This window comes from Pithys albifrons, chromosome 5, assembly GCF_047495875.1.
Source record: "Pithys albifrons albifrons isolate INPA30051 chromosome 5, PitAlb_v1, whole genome shotgun sequence".
NCBI classification, from domain to species: domain Eukaryota; kingdom Metazoa; phylum Chordata; class Aves; order Passeriformes; family Thamnophilidae; genus Pithys; species Pithys albifrons.
In genome coordinates, this window is record NC_092462.1 from 9,914,523 (window position 1) to 9,923,076 (window position 8,554).

At 45.7% G+C, this 8,554-nt stretch overlaps 1 protein-coding gene across 6 annotated transcripts in view; it reads right to left on the minus strand.

Moving 5' to 3' along the window:
- Positions 1–8,168, minus strand: part of WDFY3 (WD repeat and FYVE domain containing 3) — a 173,113-nt gene extending 164,945 nt beyond the window's left edge. For all 6 annotated transcript variants that reach the window (XM_071555657.1, XM_071555655.1, XM_071555658.1 and 3 more), the window contains exon 1: positions 7,794–8,168. The gene's annotated coding sequence lies outside the window, so the exon portion shown is untranslated. The remainder of the gene's footprint in view (positions 1–7,793) is intronic.
- Between the last annotated feature and the right edge of the window lie 386 nt (positions 8,169–8,554).

Here is an 8,554-nt window from a genome sequence, read left to right on the forward strand (position 1 = left end):
ATTAACAAGCCAATTAGCATTCCCTTAGATCATATCCACGGAGACTTTGTTTTTACATTTCTAGTGTAGCTCACTGCTCAACTGCTACTGACTCAAGAATTAGCATTTAATTTGTGATGCAATACCAAAACTTTCTATGCCTATTCCACATGACTGCTTCTAAACAATGTTTACTTCTGCCTGTTTAGAGTGGCATCCTTTCTTCTGCAAGTGAAAAGAAACTCCCAAATAAAATTAATTTCATTCTTCTTCAAGCACTTTATCAGACAGGAAACCAGTTGAGTATTACCAGCTCTGACCCTGCTTTCTCAACCTTATAATACCCAGGGCTCCTCATCTCCAAGCATTTTGCCATGTGAAGATTCCACACTTGTGGGGAAAAATGAACAACTACATGCTCAATGCTCCAAATCAAAAAGAAAATGCATTTCTTTTGTGCTTTTAATGCTTTAAAAGCCACAACTTGAGTCAATCTTACAATTGAGGGCCTACACCATGACATTTCAACTCTCAGGTTAGCCATTCTGAGAATATCAAAAGGTTCAGCTTTTACATTAAGAAACGTTACGTGCTTTGCCTGTCACTCTGCCATGTGACACATTCTGTACCCTGAGCCCTCATGCAAACACAAAGCAAGGCCTTGACCTCGTCCCCAGCTCTCACATGAAGACACGAGGACCTCCATAAAACCCCATCAGAGGTAAACAGATCTTGGCAAGCACACAACCACAGAGCCAAACCTTAAGGCCATCAATAGCACTATGAATGCTGCAAAGGTGGTGAATTCCCATCTTCTGGTTCCCATTACTCCTTCGATTGTCCTTCAGAAAACTGCTTTGGTCCTTTTTTTCCCCCCTGTTTTTGTTTTCTTATTTTCTTGGAGGGGGTGTGTGTGTCTTTTTTTGGTTTTGTTCTTTTTTTTTTGTGTTGGGGTTTTTTTTTTTCCCAAAAATTAAGTATAATTTCCACACAACACCTTCCCCCTGCTCTGCATAGTTTGGCTGCTGGAACCACTAGAACTGGTACTGCCACTGATGTCTCCATATCACAAACAAAAGTTTTCCCTAGTACAGCTCACCTACAAAGAACAACCCAAAGGCCAATACTCGGCACCAGTCCAACAAACCCCAGACAAAATCTGAGGCTGATTATGCCAAGCACACTTACATCTGATTAACCTTCTTAATGATCTTTACCCTCCCTAAGGCATTCTGAACAGTCCTTCTTGGTTTGGGGATTGTCCATCATCCAAACACTTGAAAAGTCCTTTAAAAATTTTGTTACCAAGCCAAGTTGATATTTTGTCATATTTTATCCCTCTGTATCCATTTTTTTCTCCCCTTTAAGCAGCATATCTTCTGGATACCCTAAGCATTTTCCCAGCCCTGCAATTTCTTTCTCTATTCCCCTAATCTCAAATTATATAAAAAAGGAAGTGCTTACAACGCCAAGTAACCAAACACAAACTTTAAGACATCCCTGCTGTAGGAAGCCCCTCTCCCTGTTACAGCCCACCTGTAAGCTGAGATACTGATTCTCAGCAAGAACTGGGGCTAACAAGCAATTCTACTTATCACCATGGCATTCAAACACATTCTACTTTCTGAAGCAACATCCTATCACCGACTACTTGACACAGATCAAATCATCCCACTTTGAATCACACTGAGATTTTTACCATGTCTTCATCTGAAAATAATAAATCCTCTGGTGATATAAGAACACAAAACATGGTTCACTTGCACCCACACTCCACCTGGCAGAATGATACTGAGAAACAACATCAAGACAATCCAGGTAGTGTTACCCTCTAATACCCAACACTTGGTGATAACTCTTGACAAAATCTGCAGTGAAACAGAAAGGCAGATTTACATTTCTCTCAAGAGCTTCTGATCCACATTCTCACTGAAGAAACACCATTCCAAAAATGAAGAACTCCCCCAAAAAACTAAGAAACATGTGGGAGTATCTTCCCTTTCTAGCCAAGTGTCCTTCTCATCATATCAAGTTGTCAGGTCTGAAGGTTTGGCTTTTTTTCACAACTGCTTATTGACCTGGCTGCTTTAATGTAAAGATCAATTTTGGTAACTCCTCCTCTACTCTGAAACCCTTCACTACAAGGCTCCAAATGCACATTCAAAACCAAAGCTGGCATGGCCATTAGTCAGAAAATGGATGATTCAACAGAGGGACCAGCTTTATAGCTAAAAGGGTCTGATTTCTCTAAGGTAGGTGTCTTAGAAGCTTGAATTACTCATGTAACTAATAAATATCCACTCAACCTGATAAAGTAGGAGTTTACCTGTTACATGCTTTCAGTGTAATATAAAATTTCTCTGGACTAGGAGAGAAAGCAATAAAACAAGCCACCTGGAAAATCCACTTCTTCCATGCGTTTTCAAATTTATTATTCTCTGTACACTAAGTTAGTCAACTTGATCAAAGCTTTTTCCTTGTCATATTGTAATAAAAACACATGACATGGAAATAACAATACTGGTGAAGACACAAGAACTAAACATTCTATTAATGCATATCTGACTCCTGTAATCCAGATGCATCCATCTTATCTTTCTCTGGCATTTCTTAATATTTGCACAAAAATGTGAAGCTATCTGCTTTCCTACCATTCAACAACACCCCTTATTGTTTGCTTCTCCCACACAATTCCCTCTTTCCTAGCACAAGACTGTTCCATTGCTTTTGAAATTTCAGAAGCTATTTGGTTACATGTGCTGCAGAAAGTTCTGCAAATCTGTTCCTATTCCATGGTATGACAGAAGCATGAGAGGTCACATGTTAAGACAGGCAGAAATCCATCACAGGATAATGATGAAACACCAAAACCACCAAAGCAATCAAAATTTTCTTCCCTCAAAAGAGAAAGATCCCAAAAGATGACACATAGCTCTCACTGGAATAATCCAATTCCAAAGAAACAACAAACTTTTCATTTTCCCAAATCTCAATACAGACAGTTTTACTCCCATAATCACAGCTTTGCTCAACAGGTAGGGAGAGGAAAAAAAATAAAAACCTTACACCATAAAAAAGCCAAAAATACTCCCTGCTGTATTCAAAATTTCAAAAACATCTGCACAGTTGTGAAAAATTACATCAATTGCATATTTCCACACAGAACAAAAATCAGAAAATTTTGCCCTAGAGCTGTTGATGGGAAAAAACAAAGGATATAGGTCATCTTTACTGACAAAAAACTCAAAGGAAAGAAAAAAAATGTCCTGCACATGTAGAGCAAAGCAAGTAGAATAGGAACAAGACCTATTCTTCCTTCTTTGGACTGGACAAAACTGCACTTGGCACCTGTTTTGAAAGCCTCAGCACCAGCCAAGAGCTCCAAGCAGATGTGAGGCAGCTCCCCCAGTAGGGACATCAGCACTAAGAGCAAAGCTACGGCCTCTTCACCAAGATGTTGCTATCAGGTCTTCCCAGCAGCCACCAAGTCCCTGCTTGTATCAACTTCTAGAGAGAAAGAGGAAGAAAAAGACACTCTGTGTGTGAAATAAACCCTATTTCAGCTGAGCAACTACTCTCTGACTAACCCTTATGAAAAAGGAGATATGTTTTGCTGGGCAAGAAGGGGCATAGGGAATAACCAAGAACTCCCTCTACCTTCAGCTTCCTTAAGGAGCAAGCAGAAAAGCCAAGTTCACTCAATCCTTGGTTACATATTTAAACACTTCATAAGCATGTCTAGCACAATCAAATTAGCACCATCCTTACAAAAACTCCTTTTGTATCAAAGCAACACGGAGGGTTTAAACAAGCCATAGTCAGAAAACGCTACCTAACGCTAACCCAAGAGTTTTACACAGTATTTCCTACTCTTTCTTCACTTGTTAAACTCTGATACAGTATTAACATAAAGATTGAGTGAGAGATGCAACAATTATGCTACAGGTCTTTAATTATTTAACTTCTGCTTAAGTAATCATCCCTATCATCTGACAGGTGACTCAAACACAGAGTCTTTAATACTGTGTGCTACCTCTGTCAGGAAAAAAAAAATAAAAAGAAGGTGCTGCACACACTTACCTGTAATATCACAAAAGAATAGGGGACAAACCTTGCATCACCAAACATGGGTTGCTGCCAAACAGCTGCTTTCAAGGCTGGATACCAATAATGCACACTCAGTTTTGCAAACCTTGCAGTGCTCTCTCCTGAGCCAAGGAGCTTTTCTCAGCGCTGCTCCAAAGACCTCAGTTAAAATGTTACAAGCCACCAGCAGAATTTTGTACTCAACATCAGCAGCTCTGGCAATGAGAGCACAAACAGGAATACAGGATATGGCAACACTTTCTACACTCTTTGTGGGGCAGCGGGTTAAAACAAATGTGGCCTTCATTAATTATGCCCCGTCCTCTCCTGCCCAGCCGGGACAAGGTGTGAACAGCTCAGCAGAGGGATGTAAAGTCTCCAACAGAGGATGACCAGCTACATAAGAGTGAAACTGCTTGTTACAAGATGACAACTATAAATCAAATTACAAAGTTAAAGTGAGCTGTTCGAGGAGATGTAACAATCTTTCATCAGTGCACCGGGGTCCTTCCACACTGGAGGTGCACAAAGACTTATGGTTAAAACTCAAGCTCCAGGTCACTCGGGGCAGGTAAGTAACAAAAAAGTACTTTTTAAAACAATCAGCATTGCAAACACCTCAAAGAAACTACTACTGTTAAATATTTGCCAGAACTTGAGCATTTTAAATAGCGTACTATTGCAATTAGCAGCATCATCACCAAAAGAGAATCAAGAAGGAAAGCAGTAAAGTTAAAAGCTTCTGTATTAAAGCCATGAAAAAGTAACTTGTTTTCCCCCTACACACATATCTAAAAATTGTAACACGGACCAACAAAAAATTCTATTTCCCATTGCCAAATGCAAGTTTCATTCTAGTAACATACCATAAGAATAGACTTCCATGGTTCTAATTATCAGAAAAACAAGCAAGCACTAGGGGGTAAATTGTGACTGAGATGTATGGTTCTCACAGTGTACTTTATCTGCCCTCTCAAAATCTGTTTATTTTGGACAAATGACACAAGACTTCCTCATGGCAGGAAGTCCTGCAAGTCAAAGGCCAATGCTGAAACAGTATTTCCACGATTTTGCAATAGTAACTTAAAAATCACTTACAAACATGAACGAAACTGCTAATTAACATGAGATTTGTCCTTTGGCAATTTACCCAACAGAAAGGGAATTACTGGCTTTTCTTCACATTCTTCAGCTTAGTACATCTTCAGAAACCCAACTGAATCCCCAGAACCCAATGTCACAAAACAGTTAACAACAACATTTGGGAAGTGAAACACCATGTTCCAACAGCCAAGTTTCCAAACAATCTCATGACAGTCCTGAGAGTTTCAAAGGGCAAGCAGAACATCTGCCCACACAGACCCATTCCCTGCACATAAAGTACCACTGAAGTTTTCTGTATGCTAAAATATCCCACTGCACACTTGTAGGAAATTACAGAATAGTTAATACAAGGCTGGTGGATGTGAAATGCCTTGCTGAATTCCTCTAACAGCCACACACGTCAATACTTCCTGACGACCGTCTTGCCTTCCATACTTGTGACAGTTTGGGCTCCAGGAAACCAGAGCTAAACACCAAGGTTTTCATACCCACAGATGGCTGTAGGTTTACCTTCTCAGACAACTCATGTAGCAAGAGGAAACAAGGTAATATAGCCTTTCTGATCTAAAATTGTTATTTCCAGGTTGAAAATAGTTACAGTTACAATTATTTTGTTATTTAGCACCTTTCTGTTACTGTTTTAAAGAAATTAGTTCCTTTCCCATAGTACTACATTTTAGCACTACTATCAGGCAGCTGATACTGATGAACTGAACTGCAAATAAACAATTGACCAGACACACCAGCCCCTACTTAAACCTTGATACAGAAATGTCGTAATACATTTTTAAATGGGTGCTGAAGATATTAAAAAACACAGCAACACTGTGCTTAACTTGCTTCAATTAGATAATCAGCTGGCTAAGAGATGCAATATGACCATATAACCCCAAACATACTACATTTTTTATTCCTAGTCTGGCAGCCTAAAACTGCCCAGCAAATTGGAAGAGCAAACATGTTAGTTACTAGCAAACACATACCAAACTGAAGAACACCATTCACCAACCTCTGGTCTACCCCACCACTAATATGTGAGGGATTCTTCTACCCGAAACAGCTTGCTATCAACAGTGTTGAGAATTCCAGAGCTGCCTCCAATGGAGCTCAACAGACCCACACCACATAATGAGGATATACACACTCATAGTCCAAACATGCAGCCAAACTTAGAGTGCCATCACTTCTTGACCAGGATCATGGAGCAAAGGCACAATGTCACGTTAACATGTACATGTGTTTCTAACACTCAACAAGCACTACACTGTAAATATGCTTCTCTATAACCTAAAAGCACAAAAAAGGATTTGGCTGCCTCACTGCAACTGACCAGTTCCCATAGCAGGTAATTTTCAGATTTGCAAATGCTGCAAGTCTACTAAGAGTGCACAGGATGAGTGAAACACTGCAAAAACACCAGTTCATGCAAACTGAACAGTTTGTTCACATAGCCTACTTCAACATACTGCTAGCTTGTCACCAAATGTGCCAAGGATGCAATCAAGCCAGCTCTCTGCAGAGCTTGACTGAATTCATAGGAGTCTGTGAGCTCAGGAACATCCCACAGCTGTACAGCCATAACTGGGCACAGGGGCAAGCACAGCTCTGACATAAAAAAAAATTCCTGTTTGCCACAACATGCAAAATTTGTTTTCCTTAACAGGAAACCTACCATTTGTTTTTATAGTAAAATTTCATTGTTCAATACATGGACACATGCAGACCTTGTCACAAACATACAATGCCAAGAAACCAAAATTCAATCATTAATATAAGGCCAGGACTCGCAGGTCTACACAGAAATCTTGCGAGGGACTCCAGTTAGCTGAGAAATTTCAGTTAGATCATTCATGAAACTACAGGTCAAAATAAAGACATCTAGTCCTCTGCACTATTTCTACTGTAAGTCTTTCCCTATGCGGGCAATGCAAGCACAGCCAGAAATTATGGTACTAATCTTTCAAGGTGAACATCGCGCTGGGCTCTCAGCCCCCAGCATACTGACCGGCCTCTACGCAAACCTCTCCATGTATGTGTATCAGCTCACAGAACCGCAGGGCACAAACCTCGCTGAGGACAAGCAGCAGGTCCCTCGGCAGCGCCGCAAATCCCCCCGGGAGCCGCAACCTCGCTGTCCCCGCGGACAAACCTGCCGGCTCCTACAACTTCCATGTCCCTGCCGCACCGCGGGGGCGACAGCTCGAGGCTGCCGCCAAAACAACTGACTACATGAAAGATAAAAATAAAACGAAGGGGGAAAACCCGGCCCGACCCCCGGCCTGGGAGCCGCTGAGTGCCGCGATGCCCGGGGGCGAGGGGTGACCCCCCGCACTCCCCGCGGGGCCCCTCCGCGGCAACCCCGCCCGCCCCAGCCACAACAAAGGCGGCCGGGGCGGCCCAGCGCCCGTGGGGCTCCACCGCGACCCCCGGGCTTCCCGCGGGCCCCTCCTCGCCGCTCCCCTGCCTGGAGCAGTGACAATGATGGGCCGCCCCCGGCCCTGCGCCGCCGCCCCCTCCTCATCCCCGGGGCGCGGGGCCTGCGCCCGGGCCGGGCCGCGGGGCTGCCGGCGGCGCAACAAAGCGCCGGGCCCGGGGGGCGGCGGGCAGGGCCGGCGGGCACTCACCGCGGGGTCCCGGCCGTGCCGCTGTGCCCGGCCCGGGGAGGGGGCGGCGGGCGGCTCCTCCTCGCTCTGCTTCGCTCGCTGTCCCCGCTCCTTCCCTCGGGCAGCGCTCGGCTCGGCTCGGCGGGGGCTACGCGGCGCCGCGGCCGCGGCCGGGCGGTGCGGGCCGGGCAGGGAGCGCGGCCCCCCCCGGGCGGGCTCCGGCGGGACGCGCCGCCGCCGCCGCTGCTGCTCCGTCCGGGCGCCGGGGTCGCCCCGGCCCCATCAAGGCCGGGCCGGGCCGAGGGGGCCGCGGAGGGAGCGGGGCCGCTCCCCGCGGCGGCTGGTGGCCATCTTAGTCCTCCTCCTCCTCCTCGGCGCCGATGCCCCCTCCCCGCCCGGCTGCCAGCGCTGCCTCCTCCCTCCGCTCCTCCTCCTCCTGCTCCCGGCTGGCTGCGGTCGCTCCCGCGGCCCGGCGAGGCCGCCCGAGGAGAGACGTTCCGTCCTGGCAGGCCTCGGGTCGCCCTCTCGGTTGTTGAGCTTTTCGCTATTATCTCACCTCCTCGAGCGGGGGGGGGTTGGCGTGTCCCGGTGGTCCGACAGCAATGCCGCTCCGCTAGCGCTGCCCGCCGGTGCGCGCTCCCCTCGGCCCCGCCGCCATCCCCCGCAGCCAGGCCCGAGCGGCCGCCTCGCCGGGAGAAGCCCCGGCAGGAACCTGGGTGTGGGATGGGAAAGGAAATGAGGGTCACTTTCAGAGCAAATAAGCCACGCTTGGATTGGGGTTG